General features: G+C 41.1%; 4 pseudogenes across 4 annotated transcripts; all 4 read right to left on the bottom strand.

Annotated features, from left to right (window-relative positions):
• Positions 1-2512: 2512 nt before the first annotated feature.
• AT5G34843 lies at positions 2513-4417 on the bottom strand (annotated as a pseudogene; the record flags this gene model as incomplete). Its single annotated transcript has 1 exon — positions 2513-4417.
• Positions 4418-4952: 535 nt separating this feature from the next.
• Positions 4953-8053, bottom strand: AT5G34842 (annotated as a pseudogene; the record flags this gene model as incomplete). Its single annotated transcript has 1 exon — positions 4953-8053.
• Positions 8054-9592: 1539 nt separating this feature from the next.
• Positions 9593-10915, bottom strand: AT5G34841 (annotated as a pseudogene; the record flags this gene model as incomplete). The annotated part of the gene is made up of 1 exon: positions 9593-10915.
• A 2016-nt stretch (positions 10916-12931) lies between these two features.
• On the bottom strand, positions 12932-13512 carry AT5G34839 (annotated as a pseudogene; the record flags this gene model as incomplete). The annotated part of the gene is made up of 1 exon: positions 12932-13512.
• Between the last annotated feature and the right edge of the window lie 7052 nt (positions 13513-20564).

Raw genomic sequence — 20564 nt, 5'->3', positions numbered from 1 at the left:
AACATAAACCCAGAAATTACTAAAATCATACCAAAATGTAGATCTAAATAAGCCAAACAACTTTACTAAAACAACTAAATGCAAAAACGAAATAGATTAAGAGTAATTAAGGTTTTAAGATTCATAAACACAAAGAAAAACTGAATGATAAAGCATAGATCCTTTGGACAAACCCCAAAGTGATCTATTTATAGTAAAATGTTGAAACCCTAGATTCACTAGAAGACAAGAGACTTGAGGCGGTTTGGGCGAATACTCGATCTTGGGGATAAAGTAAAGAGGGTGCTGCAAAGTCTGCGCCTTTGTGTCTATGCTCCGAGTGATCAATTGGTCGAGTATATGCTTCTTCCTCTCCTATCCGTATGCTCAGATGTCTGGTTGAGTGGGGAATGAGGAGGATCCAAAGACGCTTTGATAACTCAACAAGTCTTGTAGAGATGGTCACCCTTGGTCGAGTAAATGGATCGAGTAGTGGATCGAGTAGGAGGGGCGAGTAGATCAATCTGATGCTTCATCTGAGGTTGCCTTGATCGAGTAAGATGGTCGAGTAAAGTGCAGCCTCCTTTGTAGCATCCTGGATCGAGTAAAGAGGTCAAGTAGAATGATGCCTCTTCTGTAGCTGCCTGGATCGAGTGAATGGATCGAGTGAATGGATCGAGTAGAGTCCTTTTTAGCTCCTTCTACACCTGAAAATACACCAAACAATGCAATGCATATGCAAGATGATCATAGATGCCTAAGTATGCAGAACAAGCTAAAATGGTGCACAATGATATGATACAATGAGCAAATGCAAAGCTAAATGATGATAAACATACACCTAAAATGAGTAAAATACAGTGTTATCAACTCCCCCAAACTTATCTCTTGCTTGCCCTCAAGCAAACAAAAAATCTTAAGTTGAAGGAGAGGTTTAAAGGTGGGGATTCAAAAACCGAAGCATGTCTATAAAACGGGTAAGCTCAATGTCTAGGTAGCTAATTCTAGGTTGCAAGATGATAGACCTTTACTTAAAAATGTTAGCCATACTCGTTACAATGAAACCTAACAACTTGCCTTAATCTATTCAAGCATTCACATCAACCAATTCCCTTTAACATTCATTAAGCACAAACAGTGGATCAAGCAATGCAATGGTTATGAACTCATTTGGTTTCGGGCTTAGGCTAAGAGACAAAAATGGTCCCTCTAGTGATTGGTCGAGTAACAGGGGACTCTCAAAGAAAAGATTGAGCTTCAGTAGAATGCTAAAGGTAAAAGCCAATGGACACATACAAAAACAAACTCCCATCTACCCAATGATATAATATGATAGCTCAGAAGATGATCCCAGTCCCATAGATGTCCTAACTCTACCCTTTTTCTCATTCTTTCTCTCTTTTTGGTTCAAGTTCTAAGGGGTTCCCTTTGAAACGATTTAAGAGTCTAGCGGGTTTGGTTTCATACTTTGACAAACTTAAGGCTTTTCTTCTAATCTTAGCACATAGGGCGATTTACCCTTTTCTTTGAATCACACTTCCTAACTTCTTTAAATTCCAAACCCTTTACTAGACTTAACACTTTTGTATCCCCCTTAGAACTCTAAACTCTTACTCTCTTTTTTTTTTTTTTTTTTTTCATTCTCATTCTCACTCTCATTCCCATTCATTCCATACACATTCTCAATCCCAAATACAAGTCTCCACCTAGTCCTATCTAACCCAAAAAGCATGGGCTAGGTCTACATGAAAGACTTCTCTTGTCGGCTCATACCTAACATGTTATACCAAGCTCAATCGAAAAAGACCTCACAATCACAAACAAATGATCTTTGGCTTGAAATAAGGCTAGGCTAAGGGTGTGGAAAACTGCTCTAAGAATGAGAGACAGCTACTTGGATTAACAGAGGGTGATGAAATGAATAAGATGATCCAAGTATGTATATGGTAGCCATGAGTTCACAAACAATGCATAAGCATGATAATTGCAAATTCAGTTCAGGTTCTAATAGATAGGGAATGACATCAGATAAGCGAGTTTCGATCAAAGTAGTATAGTCAAGTTACAAATTCAAAGCAGAGTGCGGTCTTACTTCAGAGATACAATCAGTTATGCAACAGAGAACTAACAACATGGGCATTGAACTTACTTCATTGAATCAAAACATGCTTATCGGTTTGAAATCATCATTATCCCCTATGCAAATGAGCAATCCTAAATGCAAGCACACTATATACAATCCTAAAATAATATGCAATCTATATGTCACTCTGTTTTTGATGAAATCATTTTCTGAATTTTTTTCAAATTTTTATGGTTTTTCTATGCCAGAGATGATGCAAAATTTGAAATAAGAAAAGAGAACACAATGTTAAACATGTCTTGAACCCTCTCCCAAACTTAAATTACACAGTCCCTTGTGTAATAAAAATCTGAAAGAGAATTCAAGACCAAAACAAACAACACACAAGAAAAAAAAAAATGCTAATGGTATGTACAATGAGTGAGGTGGTGTTACCTCAGTGATCAGGTGATGTAGATGGAGACATAGTCATCCATACTCTCTTGGGTATAGGCAGGGGCTGAAGTTGAGGCGGGAGGGTGTTGCTCGTTCTGTCCGGTCGAGCGTGTGAAGCTCGTCTCTGCCTACTCCTTGGATCTCTCTACTCGGAGATCATTTCCCGAGGCTCAAAAGATGAAGCTCGGGGTTGATCGATCCTTTCAGCTCTCCTTGTAGCTGAGCTCGTTGAACCGCTTCTTCTTACTTCGGGGTTGGAAGACGGTGGCGTTGGCTTGCTCTGGAAATCCTTGAGTTGAGCAGCCATACTCTTCAATGACTTCTTCATTGTTCTCATCTTCTTCTTGAAACTCTTTTTTGTCTTGCTGTGAAGGTTTCCAAGCTCTTCAAGCACACCGAGCTTCTTGTGAACTTCAGCTATCTCATCTCCCTCTTGGTTAGCACCTTCTTCATAATGAGCTTGCTCTTGTTCGGTGGTCCCTTGCTCCGGGTTGATCAATATGTTGCTCAAACTCGATTTGCTCCTCATAATTAGCTTGAGTAAAGTACTCATGTTGCTCATAGTCGACTGGACTACATTCTAGTTCATCTTCCCGAGCTCCTCGAATGTCTATGTTCAAGGCAGAGGGAGATGGCATAAAATTGATGTTGCGCCTTGTCTTCACCGAAGTCCGGTTCTCGCATGGTAGGGGTAGAAGAGAAGGTCCAAGCTCCGAGTGGTTGAACTTGAAGAGATAGTGATCCGCCGGAGTTGTTTTCTCAAGAAAATCCTTCCCCTTGAGATAGTCTAGGTCAATGAACTTAGGCAACACGTCAGGGGTTCCGAATTCCATACCCACAGCTCCTAGTATTGGCGTTAAGAGACCACCAACACAAAGACTCCCGCGAATTCCCGCGCGATGGATGGTTGCAGCATACTCCTTGTAACTGAATAAGTGATCCAAGATAACAACACTCAACGAGGTGTCCGCTCTATCACCCGCCATCTTCCTCTCATCTCTTGTCTCCCTCAAAATGAAGACTAAAGATTGGTCTATCATGCACAACTCCTCTTCACTAACAAATCCGGTGGCCTTCTTTGGAAAGAGGGTGTTGGCAATGCATTGGTGGAGGTATCTAATCACGGGATTACAGATTGAAGAACTCTTGCTCTTGGTTGGCAAGAAGGGCTTCAGACCGGCTATTGTCTTCCAAAGAGATTTCAGCTCTTCTTGATCATAGTCTTCGCGGATTCCTTCTCCACTTCGGAACCCAAAAATGGTATCAAGGTGGCAAATATCAAGAGTATAATCGACATCCCTAACTTTGAAAGTTATGTAACCAAGACCTCCTCTCTCTTTTTTCTCTGAATCATCAACACAGAAATGAACCTTGAGGGTTGCATGGAGTTGGCAGCTCTCCTCTTTGTATCCCCCACATTGGCAGCTCATCAATGTTGCAAGATTGGCCAATTCCATCAAGTATTCAACATCACCTTAAATACCAAGCTCTTGCATCGTTTCCTTATGAGGGTATCTAGTTCCCTCAAACTTCAACTCCCTCAAATATTGATATTACTCGCTCGGGGTTGGCTCTCTCTTCCTCCTTGGTCGGTTTCTTCTCCCAACAGGGGTTGGTGTATCATCCCCGATGATCTCAAACTCTTCCGCAGAAACCGCTTCTTCAAAGGGAGCCTCTTCATGGTGTTCTTCTTCAGCTTCAACGAGCCTCTTTCCCCGAGCTACTTCTTCTCTTTGCATGGTTGAGCGGCTTGAGCTTCCTCCTTGAATCAAGCTTGTTTTTTGAGCACGGCGAGCTTGGCAAATTTGGCGTTCAGTCATGCCACTCATGTCAAACACCTCAACTTCCTCATTATCAACAGAGGATCTTCTTGCCCGAGATGAACTCTTCCTTCTTGAATCCATGGAGATTGGTGGTGAGCTTTGACAAGGCAAACAAGAACACTTCTCTAAGAGGTATCAAAGGAGAAGGGAATCGGTTTCTTTGGTGATGAAATTTGGAGCTTGAAACCGATTGAATGCTTGAGGATAGACTTTGGAGTGATTGAGTAACTTTGGTGATGTATTGGTGAAGGGGAACAGATTCTTAAAGAGTGATAGGGAGCGTTTTAGGGGAAGGGTTTGGAATGAAAACTTCAAAGCTTTGGTCTCCAAATAATGAGAGCTCGAGTAAAGAATCGAGCATCTTCTTGAGTTACGCAAAATTCGATCCAACGGTGGAGAGCTCCTCATTCTTGTTTACTCGATCAAACAGACCAAAATGAACTTCAGGAATTCACTCGATCAAACGGTGGTGATGCTCCTCTCATTTGGTCATCCAAATCAATGGCTCAAAATGCTCCTCCCCATTCTACTCGATCAACGGTTGAGATTTTTCTTGACTTGGTTTAAATTTACTCGACCGTTGACTCCCTTAGGGTCACTAAAACAAACCTGAAACACTTAAACAAAAACATCAAAAATAACAAGGAAAAATAAAAAGTTATATACATGGATTGACATGGGACTTCCTCCCAAGTGAGCTTGTTTTAAGTCACTAAGCTTGACTCTTATAGAGCTTAGTTAGAAAAAAGGTTTAAGAGAGGATCAGAGAAGTCCTCATCTTTAGTGGTTGAATTTTTAATGCTTGAATCATACTTTACATCCTCTCTTGAGATATGGTAGGATGAGTACTCATTTGATTTTTCTTCAAAATAAGCTTCCTTCTGATCAGCAGAGTAATCTTCTTCTTCTGAACCAGGTTCCTTTGACCAATCCTCAAATTCAAAATTGGGGTAGCCTTTAACCATTTCTTGAAGTTCCAAGATTGCATGGTTCAGTCCTTCCATCTTGTAAGTTACCTCCCCAATGGTATCCTCTTGAGCTTTGTATCCAACCCACAGCACCAGGACTTCTTCAGCAACAGAATCATGAATCAAGTGTTCTTCTTAAGTAGAGGGGTTGGTGGTTGGTTTAGGTACTCCTGGAGAATAAGTCAGAATAGGAGTTTCCTCCTCACTCAACAACTTGCTCTCTAGGCTTCTTTCCTCTAAGTGAACTCCTGTCTAATCTTTTGGTGCAAACCATTATGTTGTGAAATTTTCGTCCTCCTTGATAGCTAGTGCAGTTTCCATCTTCTCTCGATCAATACCATTTGAAAATTTATTGACTCTTTTTTCACACATCCATAGCCGATCTTTCAGCTTCATCACCCTTGAAGATAATCCCTCTATGACTCTGCTTTGCCATTTAAATTTTTTTCTCATCTCATACCAGTCATCTTCTGTAGGATCTTCAATCTGAGCTAGCCTTTCTGTTGCTTTCTTCTTGTGGTCAAAAGTTCTCTTCAGCTTGCTGAGTTGAGAAGTATAGTTGACTTTTGGTGAGGTTCCAACTTCTGTTTCTTCATCAACATCCATGTCCTGAATCCCAAAATTCTGAACTCATGTTGTTGATTTCCCTGAAGCTTCTCTAATGTAAAACTTCATCTTGATGCCTTTTTCAAGGTTCAGATTAATTTTTTCATTCCTGACATCTATGACTGCTCCAGCTGAAGCTAAGAATAGGCTACCTAGGATCAGGGGATCCTTGCCTTCTTCATCTACGTCCAATACCACAAAATCTGTAGGTATCTCAACATTTCCAATCTTGACAGGCAGATTCTCTATTAGACCGTGAAGATGTGCAATAGAACCATCAACTAAGAGTAAAGCTAAGTTGCAGAACTTGTATTCCATGATCCCTAGCCTTTTAGCTGTAGAGAGAGGCATAAGGCTAACAGATGCTCCCAAATCACAAAGGCACCTATTGAATGTCAATGGTCCTAGAGAGCATGACATAGTGAATGAACCGGGATCATCAAGCTTTTCTTGGATGACTTTCTTCTTGTATGCTTCTTGAGTGGAGGCGCTGCTAATCATCTCTTGATTCTGATCATTCTTGAGTTTTTCAGTGTTGAACTTTTTCCAAAATGTTGAGTATTCAGCAAAGGTGTGTGCTCAATAGTCCAGATGAATTGCTGGGTGGCAGGTGCAGCAATTTGAGTTGAATCCCCCCCTTCTTGAATCATACTGTCCTCAGTATTGAGAGTCTGATGACTTGATGGAGACTCATCTTCTTGGTGGATGGTGGTAGCATTAGCAGTGGCATAGTCCTTAAGATTTTGGACTGCTTGCCCTGGAAGTTGCTGAGGATGCTTCAGAGCAGAGGTGGATGCAATTTGACTCTCCAAATACTTGATTTTTGAATTCAGAGCTTCGAACTTGACATTTACATAGTTGTAAGAACAATCGATCTTGTTGTGTAATTCAGTTATCTTCTTGTCAAAAGCCATGGCTCCTATAGCTTGTCCTAGGATGATTTGTTGAATGAGTTGCTTAATTTCATGATCTTGAGCTACTAGGACTTGTTGTGGTTGTTGAGTGAACCCTGGTGGTGGATTTTGCTGTTGGTAGCCTCCATGAAACTGTTGTTTAGGGACATAACCTTGGTTGTACTGAACAAATGGCTTAGACTCATTATGTCGTGGTCGATACACTTGATCTTGGGGGTTAGCTACATTAGTGCTTCTGTAGGAGAGATTTGGGTTGGGCTTGTAGTTGTTGTACCCCTTGTTGAACCCTCCTTGGTTCTGAATGTAACACAGCTCTTCAGTTTTCATTCCCCCTTTCTTGCATTTGGAAGTGCTCTTCATCAGTGATGTAATGTATCTGCTTATGTTGAGCCAGCAACAGCTTGTCTAGCTTTTCATTCACAGCCTTGATATCTTTGCTCTGTTTGTCCTCACTGCCTCCACTTCCTCTCATTGAGCGATCATAGTCTTCATTGTAGCACCCATCAGATTGTGCTAGATTTTCGGCTAACTCCCATCCTTCTACTACATCCTTGTTCAAGAAGTTTCCATTGGAGGCAGTGCCAAGTAGCATTCTGATCTTTGGTAAAGCTCCTTTGTAGAGTGTGCTCAATAATGAAGCCTTCTTGAAACTGTGATGGGGGCACTGAGTTGTGTAGCTTTTAAACCTCTCCCAAGCTTCACAAAAAGTTTCATTGTTTTTGTGGTTGAAACCTGAGATCTCGTTCCTCAATCTAGTGGTGCGAGCGTTAGAGAAGAACTTGGCAAGAAAAGCTTTCTTACAATCGTCCCATGAGGTGATGGAATCTGGGGGTAGAGTCTTCTCCCAGTGGTGTGCCTTGTCTCCCAAAGAGAAGGGAAATAGTCTGAGCTTAAACATATCTTCAGTGACACCATTGATCTTCGTAAGGCCACAAAGCCTATCAAAGCTGACAAGATGGTCCAGGGGATCTTCCATAGGTAAACCATGAAACTTGTTTCCTTGGATCATTGAGATGAGACCACTCTTGATCTCATAGTTGTTGTTCTGAACTGGTGGAAGGCACTATCCCTTGTCTTTGGTGATGATTCTTGGGGCATCACCAGCACCAATGTTTCTTGGTTGATCAACATTAGATGTCTTGAACATCAATTGGTCTGTTTTGTTGATCCATAGCAGCTGGTCTTTGCTGTTTTGTTGATCCATAACTCACGAGCTATTCTGTCAATTCAATCTCTGAATGGTAGTAGGTGTGTAGAACCTTTCGATCGAGTTTGCATGCACAAAGATTAGTACCTATACCACAAAAACAAGCAAACGAAAATATGAGTTAGTAACTTTATAAATGTAAAAGAATTTGATCTTAAAAGTTTCTGATATCTTGAATGTAACAATGCAACAATGAATTGGCAACGGCGCCAAATTGAAAGCAGGTTTTTCATGCCTGCTTAGGGTGAATGTGTGATTCAGTTCAATTCCCCTAAAACACAAACATGTCGATGCAGCTATAAGGGGTGTCTATCCAGTCTACTGTTATTGCTAGCAATCAAGATCTGTACAGAAATAACTAAGTCAAGCCAGATTATAAAGATGGTGGGTTTCTAGTAACAATCCTAGGTCAGGATTCAAACAAGTAAAAATGAGAACTTAAAGAGCCCTACTCGATCATTGGGTCGAGTAGAACAAACATGCAACAAAATTAAGTAACCTAAATGCAATCAACAGGGGATACAAATAACAGGTAAATAAAAGTGCAATTAACAAGGGATACAAATAAATCTAATAGAAGTTCTAAGGATGGATTCATTGATAAGGGCAACTCTAGGGTTCATCAGATGGCTAATAGGCGAAAGGTAGATACCCATGACGATAGATTCAAAAACCGGGTCAATCCACTCTCGTGATAGAGACCCCCATAACTCTACCACTTCCTAATCTCAACTCTCGTTGATGAAACATAGAAGAGCAGGGTTTACGAAACAATCTACCAAAGCCAATAGGCAGACAAGCCAATCTCTTGGTCGAGTCTACAAATCTCTGGAATTCGTAGGTCAGACATCCATTTGAACATCTTTTGGACAATGGACGTCTATGATCGAATCTCCACATTAGCCAGCAAAAACCACATAGGGGCCAAGCGAATCCAGAAGGGTATAAAGTTAAACAGTAACCACCTAACTAACCTAGAGATTACCCTAATCTAATTCATCCTCAAGAACCCTAATCACTACTTAAACAACATTCTCAAGAACACAAACCCAGATATTACTAAAATTATACCAAAATATAGATCTAAACAAGCTAAACAACTTTACTAAAACAACTAAATGCAAAAACGAAACAGATTAAGAGTAATTAAGGTTTTAAGATTCATAAACACAAAGAAAAACTGAAAGATAAAGCATAGATCCTTTGGACAACCCCCAAAGTGATCTATTTATAGTAAAATGTTGAAACCCTAGATTCACTAGAAGACAAGAGACTTGAGGCGGTTTGGGCGAATACTCGATCTTGGGGATAAAGTAAAGAGGGTGCTGCAAAGTCTGCGCCTTTGTGTCTATGCTCCGAGTGATCAATTGGTCGAGTAGATGCTTCTCCTCTCCTATATGTATGCTCAGATGTCTGGTTGAGTGGGGAATGAGGAGGATCCGAAGACGCTTTGATAGCTCAACAAGTCTTGTAGAGATGGTCACCCTTGGTCGAGTAAATGGATCGAGTAGGAGGGGCGAGTAGATCAATCTGCTTCTTCATCTGAGGTTGCCTTGATCGAGTAAGAGGGTCGAGTTAACTGCAGCCTCCTTTGTAGCATCCTGGATTGAGTAAAGAGGTCGAGTAGAATGATGCCTCTTCTGTAGCTGCCTGGATCGAGTGGATGGATCGAGTAGAGTCCTTTTTATCTCCTTCTGCACCTGAAAACATACCAAAACATGCAATGCATATGCAAGATGATCCTAGATGCCTAAGTATGCAAAACAAGCTAAAATGGTGCAAAATGATATGATACAATGAGCAAATGCAAAAGTAAATGATGATAAACATACACCTAAAATGAGTAAAATACAGTGTTATCATTTACCCTTTGGCAATGGAGCTAACATGTTCAGAAAGCACTAATCTCTTCGACTAGTCTTTCTTGACCTTCTTCAACAGTATGGAACTGATATCTCTTTAAGCAGGTTGGCTTCCTTGGAGTTGATTCCAATGTTGACCAAATGCTTGACATATCTAATAAGTTGAGCAAATGAGTTCTCTGAGGTATCCTTAGGAATGGTGGTCAAGTTCTTCTCCTTTATTGCCTTGCACTTCGTATCGTGTACTTCCTGCTTAGAACGACGGTTTCTCGGATATGGAACCGTAAGAGTGTAAACAAGGTTGGGTTGCATAGGGATATGACCCTCGTAAGGTGCAATGCGTACCCATTGTCGATCGACGTTAGGAGTGTGTCCATCGACACTCTATTCAGAAGTAGTTTTGGAAAAGAGTTTACCATATGGTGTCGATCGACACCAGCTCTAGAGCTGTGAGCTCCAACTCGTCCTCTGTATCCAATTCCTCCTATACATTGTCTCCATCTCTGACTAAGATAACATTGCAGCTCTTCGTTGGATTAGTATTAGGGGTGCCAGAAAGAAAACCCTCTTGTCTCTTGATAGACTAATCAGTTTAAGCCAATTGAACATCTAGCTTCTTCATGTGAGAGCTCAAATTGTCGATCTTCCCATGAAGATCTGTGTAGATAGCGTCAAACTTTCTATTGAAGTCCACAACTAACTTGGCCTGACCCTCAAGAATCTACTCAAGCATGGATTCCATCTTACTATGGGCAGACGGTGGAGGAGGGGTTTGGTAAGAAGAATTACCATAAGACCTTGTGAAGTTGCTCTGAGGATAGGTCTTCTGGAAGGTAGGTTTGGGGCTGAAACCTGAAGAACTCTTGTTCCCAGTAAACCTGTTGCCACTAAAGTTGCCTTCTGGCTGTCCAAAGTTCTTGTAACCTTGACCATCAATGTAGAAGACACCTTCTTCTGACTCAGGCTCAGGCTCAAAGATGTAGCATCTGCCGGATACCTGGTATTGAAGTTAACATTCCTCTCTGAATCAAGAGCCATCTGGTATCTTTGATCAACTCCTCTAAAGAAGGTACCTAGAATTTGTACCTCACTAAAACCATGATACGGGCAATGTAGTGACCCTCGCTAAGGGGTAAGTGGCCAAGCACGAAACATCAAGGAAAGATCGAGGAAGAACTGGAAGAGAAAGAAATAGTTAAGGGATGAAATCCAAAGAGATGGGCAAGGCAAAATGAACCTGCCGAGTCTAGTTCGAAATGGGGTCATCCGGGGCGAAGCCAAAACGGGAGGAAGTTGCCACGAATACATGGCTGATTGCCCATATGTGCCCAAAAGGTGATAAACCATCAAAGGGCAAATGAAATAACTATTTACGCAAGAATGGGCAAAGATGGGCAAGAATGGGCAAGATTGGGCCTCAGGCGTGCTGTGGGCAAAGTGTGCCCCGTCAGGTGTTAACCGCCGTTTGACCGTGCCATAGACGAGTGCACTGGCTAACTTGGAGCCCAAGCAAAGTTGCTTGGAGACGAATTTTAAAGGATTGGAGCCGAAGTTAAGTCCCTTGGAGCCGAAGTCTTGCTATCCGCGTGTCATCGTCCCGACGCTGCCACATGAGTGACTTCACGTGCAAACGGCACGTGTACTAGCTGATTCACCCCTGCCACCCCTATATAAGCTTCATTCGGCCTTGAGAATTTTCGGAGGGAGAAAGGAGAGAGAACCGAAAGGCAGCCAAATTATCAAGGGATCGCACGTAACCGAGAGAAAACTTGTCCGCAATTGAGAAACTCTTCCCGTAATCAAGATCCTTTGCCCCTAACTAAAGAATTCATGTCCGTGATCAAGAGAACCTGTTTGTCGATGAGAAATCCCTCTCTGCAACCGAGAATCGTTGAAGCTAACCTTAAACCTTCAACCGAATCTCTATGAGTATCGAAGCGTGTGATATGGCACATGATAGGTTTGGGTGTTTATTTGGGTGATTGATTGCTTGTTTGGTTGCATGATCATGTACTCTTGCATTCATTACATGATTTCATGAATTATATGAGTATTGATTAATGGTGTGAATGATGGTACTAAGTCGCATAATTGATCTTTTAGATTTTTAAGGTAAAGTTTATGGTTGTGAGGTTGTGTTGAGATTTTGATGATTCTATGTGTTTGATTAACCATATGTTTCATAATATCTTAAAATGTTGGGTTTTGATGCGTGGTGCTCGTGGTAGGAGGCAGAGACTATAAGCGTATCAAGATCGTGGTATGTCTGACCTACGTAGTGAACCGTGCTATTGTGGGGTCTTGTTAAATTGTTGCTTGATCGCCAGTTAGTGCGAAGGGCTGAGAGAGACGGATCTAGCTACCTTGGCCGAGTTGTCTACACGACGGTGTAGCATTTGGTAGAGATGCTCTGGTTACATGCCTTTGTGGTTGTAAAGCGAGAGATCCAGGGAGTGTGTGTTTGGTGTGGGGTGAAGGCAGCATACCGGGCCCTTTTTAAAAATAAATACTTAATAAAAGTGGAGTCTTAATTGCATGTGCATTTGGTAGATGCTTGGGCAAGCTACCTTTTGTTGCTATTCTGTTTTGCGTGGGATGGGGAACTAATATCGGTTGCAGGTAGACCGAGCTTACTAAGTAATCTTAGATTACTTATGGTTCCATTTTGTTTTGCAGGAAAACTTAGTGTGAACCATTAGAGGGATGCTCAGGACGTAAGAAAGCCGATATAGAGTTTTGTTGCTTTTTGCAAAACTTAATGGTTTTGGTTCTCGATTGGATTTGAGCGTCTATGCTCAAGGGCCCATTGTTAAAATGTTTGGATACTTGGTTGTACAAAATTTATATGTTATAAAAGATTATTTTCTTATAAAGAGTGGGTTTCATGCGATAGTAGTCTTATCCGGACTAACATAACTCACGATCATGGCAAGGGTTAAAAATCCTTAACCGTGTCGTGAGGGATGGTTCATGTGGGTAATCCGGCTAAGGGTATAAATTTGTTTGGAACCTAAGTTGGGTAGTCTGTGTGAGCTATCATCGTAGCGTTTTTGGGTTACCCTTGGCTTGTTTGGCCATAGAGCGATTCGGGGGCGTTACAGGTAGTCCCATTGATACTATTTGAAACGAACCAAGGCTGCCTTGAAAGCTTCTGTCGGACCTTGAGTAAAGGTAGACAGCTTGTTTGCAGCTCCTCAGACTTAGCATCATCATAGAAGTTGTTCAGGAAGGCTAACTTGATGCTTCTCCAAGTAGTGAGTGAACCAGCCTTCAATTGCTTCAACCAAGAAGCAACATCCCCAGTAAGTGAGTAAGGGAAAAGCTTGCACAGCAGGTAGTCCTCATAGATCAGCTACTCGACCAATCACTCTATCAAGGCAGCCGCAGGGGAAGCAACAAACATCCACTCGACCCCCTACTCGATCCACTACTCGACCAATCACTCGACCAAGGCTAAAGGATTCTACCTTACTTGTTGATCGATCAAAGCGCCTTTAGTTCCTCCTCATTTCCCCACTCAACCATACGGATGAGCATTAGAAGAGGAGAGGAAGAAGAAATTACTCGGAGCATAGAGGCGAAGGCGCAGACTTTGCAGCACCCTTTTTACTCGATCCCGAATGTCGAGTATACATCTAAACCGCCTCAAGTCTCTTGTCTTCTAGTGAATCAAGGGCTTTCAAGATTTTAGTAAACCCCAAAGGACCAAGCTTTTATTATGTAGTTTTTCTTTGTGTTTTATAATCTTGAAACCTTAATTACTCTTAATCTATTTCATTTTTGCATTTATTTATTTGAGTAAAGTTATTTATCTTGTTTAGATCTATATTTTGATATGTTTAGATTATGTTGCTTGAGTACTGATTGGGGTTCTTGAGGATGGATTAGATTAGAGTAATTTCTGAGTTAGTGAGGTGGTTAAGATTAGGTTAGCTCCCTTCTGGATTCGTTGAGCATAATGCTTATTTCTCTCAGTTCAGTTTGGAATTCGACCCAAGGTATTCCAGCGTCTAAAAGACGTTTAAATAGATGCCTTATCTACGAATTCCAGAGATTTGTAGATTCTAGCCCAAAAGATTGGATGTTGAGACTGCTTATTAACTTTAATAAGAGAAAGAAAATTTCACCAAACTTCAAAGGAGAAAGAATTTGCTAAGGAATGAAAGCCGAGAAGATGGACATGAACTTGGCCGAGTGATGGGAAACAAAACGTCGAGTCCGAATAATCTAGCCGATCGATAGAATTTGTCGATCGTGAATTCTGCCGATCGAGAGAATTCTGCCGATAGAGAGTCTAGCCGATCGATAGAATCTACTTATCGTGAATTCCGCTGATCGAGAGAATTCTACAGATAGAGAATTTTTGCCGATCGAGAATTCTGCCGATCGAGAGACTCTACTGATAGAGAATTTTTGCCAATCGAGAGATGCTGCTCAAGGATGCACGAGCCGGTTGACTTGAAGCCCAAGCAAAGTAGCTTGGAGCCGAATTTATGTGGAGTGGAGCCAAAATCCACCACCCTTGGAGCTGAAGTTTCCCCATTCCACGTGTTACCATCCCATTAAGGCTGCTTGCGTGTCATCACAGGCAGATGACAGGTGTCCTTGATGACTCGCCCATGCCGTCCCTATATAAACTCCATTCGGCCTAAAGTATTCTGAGAGGAAAAAGAGAGGGAAACGGAGAGGCTGCCGAGTTTTAAAGTGACCATCCGACCGAGAAATGGTGAAAAAGTGTTACCATCGAGAAACTCTGCCCATGATCAAGACCCTTTGTCCGTGTTTGAAGAAAACTTGTCCGTGAATGAGAAATCCTTGTCCGGGACCGAGAATTGTTGAAGCTAACCTTGAACCTTCAGACGAATCTCTGTGAGTCTCGAAGCATGTGATATGGCACATGATAAGTTTGGGTGTTTATTTGGGTGATTGATTGCTTGTTTGTTTGCATGATCATACTCTTGCATTCATTGAATAATTTCATGAGTATTGATTAATGGTGTGAAAGGTGGTAATAAGACGCATATGAGATTTTTTAGACTCTTATGCTTTAAGGCTTATGGTTTGGAGGTTGAGTTGAGTAAGGATATTGATGATTCTATGTGTTTGAGTGACCATATGTTTCATAATATCTAGAAATTTTGGGGTCTTGATGCGTGGTGCTCGTGGTAGGAGGTAGTGACAATAAGCGTATCAAGATTGTGATATGTCTAACCTTTGTAGTGAACCGTGCTATCGTGGGGTCTTGTTAACGTTGTTACTTGATTGCCATGTAGTGCGAAGGGCTTGGAGAGACGGGGTTAGCTACCCTGGCCGACTTGTCTACATAATGGTGTAGGGTTTGGTAGGGATGCTCTGGTTACATGCCTATGTGGTTCTAAAGCAAGAGATCCCAAGAGTGTATTTTTGGTGTGGGGGTGTTTGAAGGCAGTATATCAAGCCCTTTAAAACTTAATAAAATTTGTAGTCAAAATTCCACGTGCATGTTTTGGTAGATGCTTCGGCAAGCTACCTTTCGTTGCTATTCTCTGTTGCGTGTTTCAGGATGGGGAACTAATATCTGTTGCAGGTAGACCGAGCTCAGTAAGTTATCTTAGATTACTTATGATTCTAATTTGTTTTGCGGGACACCGTAGTGGGAACCATTAGAGGGATGCTCGGGACGTAGGAAAGCCTGTATAGAGTTTGTTGCTTTTTGCAAAACGTAATGATTTTGGTTCTTGTCGGATTTGAGCGTGTATGCTCAAGGGCCCATTGTTTAAACGTACTGGATACTTGGTTGTACGAGAATTTATATGTTATAAAGTATTATTTTCGTATAAAGAGTGTTTTTTATTCGATATTAGTCTTGTCCGGATTAACCCAACTCACGGTCATGTCAAGGGTTGAAAAGCCTAAACCCCGTTCATGAGGGATGGTTCATGTGGGTGATCCGACTAAGGGTCTAAATCCGTTTGGAACCTAAGTTGGGTTGTCTGTGAGAGCTATCAACGTGACGTTTCCGGGTTTCCCTTGGCTTGTCTGGCCACAGAGCGATTCAGAGGGGTTACAATTGTTGGTATTTGAGCATGGTTCATGATGCTCATGGGACAAACGTTTCTAAAAGTTTTATTGAGTAAATGAGTCGTAAAAGCGATTAGGTAAACCGGTATGTCTCGAGTTAGTCGAGAATGGGATTAGGTATTACCATTGTTGGTTTTGCCATTGTTTGGATTGGATCGAGAATGGATAGCCGTGTGATGCGATTTTTATTTCGCCTTAGGCTTTTACCTGAAAGACCACACGATTACTGCAAGTGCACAATATATCAGAGTAGTATTTATGGATCGAATCCATGTGGAGTGTAGCTACAAGGAATAATTCAAGTAACGTAACCTGGATCAAGACAAACGAAAGAGTGGGGGTTTTGTGAATGCAATGAAAATTAGTAAAGAATTCAATGGAAATAAGAAAGCAATAGATGTAAACTACAAAAATGCAATAAAAGTAAATGTCAATAAGAAGAGCTGTGTAAAGCAAGTAAAACGAAACTCTAGGTCTTTAGGGTTTTCTCCTGGCATCATGGTTCAACATAAAGGTATAGATCCCAATCTAGATGATATCATGGTTAGGTTTGTTTACTTCCAAATTATAGGACATACGAAACTCATTCAAGACCAGCTAGCCCTAATGGCTAGTAGGTGGAAGCCGGCTATTCTCACTAATACCTCGTGTACTCAGTTTCCCTAACGGCTAGTAGGTGCTAACATGGTTTCGAGATACAAGACCAAAGCATTTAGTTCAAGTCCGATTCTAGTCCATAAGTCCCTATCACTCGGCGGGCGTGCAACGGTTGTAGTTCTTTATTCAGTTTAGTTAGTTAAAGCAATTATACAAGATTCTGCCAAGTATAAAGAACATAAGATCATGTACTAGGTGGCGTTCCGGACATACATGTATGAAGATTAAATTCAACTAGAAAGAATAGTGTAAACGATCAAAGAAACCATAGAAACTGCAAACTTAAACTTGATCTAAGGTCCCCATGAATACCCTTTGAAACCCCATAAAACCAATCTAGAGATCTACTCACACATATTCAAAAAACACAACATCATATGAATAAGCAATTGCATAAAAAGAATATGAGTATGAAAAGGGTTTAGACATCTTCTATGGAAATCCATAGCTTGATGAATCTTCTTTCTTTTACAAGTAGAGAATTAATAATAGAAGAGAAAAGAGAAAACAAATGAAGAACAAGAGGAGGACGGCTTGGAGGCCATGAGAGGAGCAGGAGGCAGCCTAATTTTGTGGGGTTTGATTAGGGTTTCCCCTAATCCTTATATTTATAGGGTTTCATTAGGTCAAATGGTAGAAACGTCCTTCCATTGATTAGTAAGTGATGGGCCAAGTTCCTGGGCTACTTAGGGAGGCTTGAAGTCGGTGGCAAGATGAAGGGAAGGAGTGGTTGTGCACCCTAATGATCGATGGAAGACTTGAGGGGACACCCGGGTTCAAGTCTCTTCGGTCGGCGGTTTTAGATTGATCATTTCCAAAACCGCGATTCTATGACATGTCTTCACTCTTTGGGCCATAACTTCTTAACGGCTTCATGGCTTTCTTCGATTCGACTTCGAAATTAATCTTGACTCTTTTAGCTTTCCAATGAAACCAAGTTACCTCCATGACGATATCGGGTAGACCTTGGCCGGATGCTAAACATCTGAGGCACATAAACTGTTATGAAACGGAATTTGGTCGTTTCTACTCCTTTTTGCATGAAAACTCATAATTCTTCCTTGAAGCCCAAATACTCAAAATATACCTTGAAGTGTCCTTTAACTCTTGATTTCTCCATGGAAAACCTAATAAAACATAGTAAAAATGGGCAAAAATACGATGTTATCAACTCCCCTAGACTTAGACTTTGCTTGTCCTCAAGCAAACAACAAAGCTAGACTAGTGGAGCTGTTTTGAAAAAGCGGGAACTCTCCTACTATCAGAGACCATGTTCTAAAATATATCCCGTGGACGTATAAAGGCAAAGACATCTCGTTAGAACATTCTCACTATAGACCCAAAACTTTCACTATCCTTTTCCATCCGTCTCGGACCTACTAGAGAACTCTAGAATCTCGTTAGTTAACTCTCTACATTAATTATAAGTGGCGTGAGCTGTCTCAATAGAGAGTGTCATTTGGGGCTCCCTTCTGTAATTGGCTCATCTCTCCTTTAGATGGCCCATGTCTTTCCTTGAAACTTATCATATGCTATTGGACTCTCTTAGTTGAAATGTTTCCTTTCCTTCTTTTTTTTTTTTATTATTATTATTTTATTTTCTTCTTTTTTATTTATGGAAGAGAAAACAGATGTCCTAATCACCGAATCTAATGAGCATACCTTTTTGAATTTGTTCCAATGAAGAATAAGCTCTTAGGTCGCATTGTTGCAATTTCTCTTTTACTTCTTTCTTTCGTTTTTGTGGCGGGAAACTGTGTTGTTCCTTTCTCTCCGACGTTTTTGCACACACTTGCTAAACAAAAAAGGAAAAGAGAATGCATGAGGCTTAAAAATCGTATAGGATTTAAGGGCAGGAACCACTAAAAATGAGCAATCAGGATCAGCAGAGAGATATAAAAAAGGATAAGAAGTCCTGAATGTATATGCTCGTGTCCTTGATCTAACACCCCTTCATGAGAAAGAGTTAGGGTGAGGTTAAATCGTCCAAATAAAATAGAGTTAACGTCAGGTCAAACAGAATCTCTATAGTGAGACTTCAGGAGAAAGATCCGGTAGTGGGTTTATAGGTATTGTCCGTCCTACAAATTTTGTCACTTAGGGAATGAGTTAGCACATTTGTAATGGTCTTATTCATCATATAGTAGGTTCATCGTTCCATACATCGTCCTTGCCCAATGATACTTTGAAAAGAAATAAAATAAAAACTTTTTGCTTTGTTAGAACGTATTGATAATAGGTTTTTAATCAATTAATCCTATAGCACTATCATGTCGTCGTAGTACTTAGGGTGTCAATCCAAATGGGTGTGATGCAAACAGATGATATGTGATCAGAAGTCACTAAGTCAAGCCAAGCAATAACAATTTTGGGGTTTCTAACAGTCCTAAGCGAACATGCAGAAAACAGAAACAATAACTGAATTACTAAAATCACTCGACCACAACAGGCTGATGCCAGAAGTAGGATGTGGTCGAGTAACAGGTCGAGTAACAGACAGGATATGAACCAGCTATACTCGACTGCACAGTCTGTTGCCAGACACTGGGTGTGGTCGAGTAAGTTGGTGGAGTAATTGCAAAAACTAAGAAACAGGCAATGAGAACGATGAAGCGATAATGATAAAACAGAGAAATCAGATAGACGAGAAATTCCTAAGGATGGGGTAATCGAATAGAGTGGTATCCTAGCCTATTCAAATGGTTAACAAGCGCAATCAAGCTATCCCTAGATAATAGGTTCAACAACAGATCAATTCACTCCCGTGATAGAAATCCTCAAGCAAAGCTAGCAAGACTAATTCCCATTAACGGAATCTAACTATGCTGGCAATAAGAACAGACTGCTAAAGTTAATAAACGCTCTAAACGGCAAATCCCTTGGGATAGAGACGAATTCTCAGGAACTAGTGGATCAAGCATTCCATCGAACACCTTCTGGGTGCGGGAATGCTTGGGATCGAATTCCAGTTGATCAGAAAGAAATAAGCAGTAAACAAAACTAGTCCTGAAGGGATTCAATCAATTCTAAAACTTAACAATTCTACAGACTACGGATTGCACAACTACTCTATCCCATCCTTAAGAACTCTATGTCACTACTCAGACAACATGCTCAAAGACATAAACGCAGGTAAATGATAATATTGCAAAAGTAAAGAGATAAAGAGTAGATGACAGGTGAAATCAAATGCGGAATCTGAATAACTTGGAAAAATCTCGAATTACAGGTTGTAGAAGCAAAAGCGGTGCAGCCAGAGTAAAACAGAAAATAAAACTGAAGCAAAAACTCAAAGTCAACTAGATGTCTCAGGACAGAACCCTAAGACATCTATTTATACAAAACGAAATAAAATGATAGTAGACGGGCCAATAACCTAATCACCCGACCCATAGAGTCATAATGGGCCAAGATGGGCTTCGTGATCCGATGGGGCTCCAGGCCGCTTCCAAACACTTCGTCTTCTCCTCTTCTCTTCCTTGTGCTCATCTTGTCTGGTTGAGTGCGGATTTGAGTAGACTCCAAAGATGTGATCGAGTACTTGGTCGAGTGATGGTGTTCATGGGGAGTGATGATACTCGACCTGGGGGTCGAGTAATGTCATCGAGTGGCCTGAGTTGCGGTTACTCGACCTGGGGGTCGAGTAGATAGGTAGAATGGCTCCAAAGTCACTCGACCAGGGGGTCGAGTATTGTGCTGGACGTACTCGGCCTGGGGGTCGAGTATGTCCTCTGGTTCTGGCTCGCTTCTTCCAATTTGCTCGCAAACAGCTTAAAATCACCTAAAAAAAACTCAGAAATGCAATATGTATGCAAAGCTATCCTAATCATGCAAAGTATGCAAGAATGATAAGAAATGATATAAAACAGTGATGAATGATATGAAAGTAGACTCAAAATGATGATGAATGAACACTGAAAACATGCAAATTATAGACATATCAACTCCCCCAAACTTAGTCTTTGCTTGC

This window comes from Arabidopsis thaliana, chromosome 5 (genome assembly GCF_000001735.4).
Source record: "Arabidopsis thaliana chromosome 5, partial sequence".
Classification (NCBI taxonomy): Eukaryota; Viridiplantae; Streptophyta; class Magnoliopsida; order Brassicales; family Brassicaceae; genus Arabidopsis; species Arabidopsis thaliana.
This window is presented reverse-complemented; position numbering and strand designations above follow the sequence as displayed.